Below are 1,830 nucleotides of genomic sequence, written 5' to 3' on the forward strand. Positions count from 1 at the left end.
GTCGTATTTCTGTAACAGTCTAGTTAGGGTTAGGGTTAGGGTTAGGGGATTAATACGATATACACCGTTACAGCACTAACTGTTTTCAACTGAATAGACGTCAGTGATTAGTAGAAATTATCGAAATAAGACAATTTTTTACATGAAATAAATTCGAATACAAAATTTTTTTTCTGTTCTATAACACAAAATAGATAAGTATACGAAATTTGAAAGTCTTTGGGTACCAAAAACACTACATAAAACATAAATGAAAACTGGTGCCCCCGTTTTGAAATAGATCCTCTATCTATCTACCTCTCCAGTTATCTATCTATCTATCTATCTATCTATCTATCTATCTATCTATCTATCTATCTATTCTGGACAATCTCCAGAATAGAGTTCTTGCATTAGAACAAATAACAAAGGCAAGATTTTTCTCTTATCTAAAACAAACTCCCCAAAACAAAACAAAAAATGAAGAAAGAACAAACAAAAACATACAAAAAATAGCATTGACTTACTGCTAGCATTGCTGACATACTAGAAATTCTAGAGATAGTTATGTTACAGACTATTTCTGTTAAAACCGTTGTCCGAGCTTGTTATGATTTGCATCAAACCGGGCTATGTTTTAACTAGTAAGTAATTATTTCTATCTGCGCCAAGAGGTGGACAGGCAGAGACTGACACGGTGGTGGAAGTGTGAACGAAAGAGATAGAGAGAAGGAGGGAAGGAAGGGAGATGGAGATGGAGAGAAAGAAGGTGAGAGGAGAGAGAGATGGAGAATAGGAGGGTGAGAGGGAGAGAGAGAGAGAGAGAGAGAGAGAGAGAGATGTAATAGAAAGACGGGAGGAGGAAGAGAAACAATGCGAGAGAGGGAGATGGACAGAAAAGTGGGAAAAATGGCATGTGACAGCAACAGGAAGATGGAGTCTCAACGCAGCCGCTCAACTTGCTAGAAATAGCGGCTAAATTTCCCTCAAATCACACCTCACCGCCTTAAAATAGGACAGGCAAAATAAACAATTCCGGAACATAACTACACAGTAAAGTGATAAAACTCCTTCTCGAGTCATATAGATTCATAGAATCGGTTTCCTAGACGGACTGGCGTATACACCCCCCCCCCCCGGACGGGACGCCAGTCCGTCGTAGGAATACTCATTTTGCCAGCTGAGTGGATTGGAGCAACGTGAAATGAAGTGTTTTGTTCAAGAACACAACGCAATACAACATGTTACCCGGCCCAGGAATCGAAACCACAATCTTACGATTATGAGTCCAACACTCTAACCACTAAGCCACTTAAAAGGGCGTGACTAAATACTGCTTAGAGGAGAGAGGGGCGAGAGAAAGAGATGGGAGAAAAGTGGAAGAATAAAAGAGGGAGAAAGAGAGAGGGGAAACAGAGGGATAGAAACACACGGGGAGAGAAGGGGGAAGAAAGAGGGAGAGGAAAAGAGAGAAGGAGAAAGAGAGAGAGAAGGGGAAGGGAAGAGTGAGAGAGAGAGAGGGAGGGAAAGAGAGAGAAAGGCGGTAGAAGTGGTATGTGAGAGATAACTCAGAAACAAAAAAAGAATAGGAGGAAAATAGAGAAACGCCGAGAGAGGGAAAAGACAGAGGCAAAAAAATTCAGAGAACTATGCAAGCAAGGCTGAGAGAGAGAGAGAGAGAGAGAGAGAGAGAGAGAGAGAGAAGTGGGGAGAAGAATTATTGTGTAAGTTTTCTTGAAATTTATTTTGGTTCTTTGCAACCAAACAGAAGTCGGTCGCTAACGAAGCGATAAGGCATACTTGTCTTGACTAAAAACAGTTGCAAGACGCTTTGTGTATATAACTACGTAC

General features: G+C 40.8%; 1 protein-coding gene across 1 annotated transcript in view; it reads right to left on the bottom strand.

Moving 5' to 3' along the window:
• Window positions 1-549, bottom strand: part of LOC106875221 (acidic mammalian chitinase) — a 36,875-nt gene extending 36,326 nt beyond the window's left edge. Inside the window, exon 1 of the mRNA XM_014923272.2 lies at window positions 507-549. The gene's annotated coding sequence lies outside the window, so the exon portion shown is untranslated. The remainder of the gene's footprint in view (window positions 1-506) is intronic.
• Window positions 550-1,830: the final 1,281 nt, after the last annotated feature.

This window comes from Octopus bimaculoides, chromosome 11 (assembly GCF_001194135.2).
Source record: "Octopus bimaculoides isolate UCB-OBI-ISO-001 chromosome 11, ASM119413v2, whole genome shotgun sequence".
In the NCBI taxonomy this organism is placed as follows: Eukaryota; Metazoa; Mollusca; class Cephalopoda; order Octopoda; family Octopodidae; genus Octopus; species Octopus bimaculoides.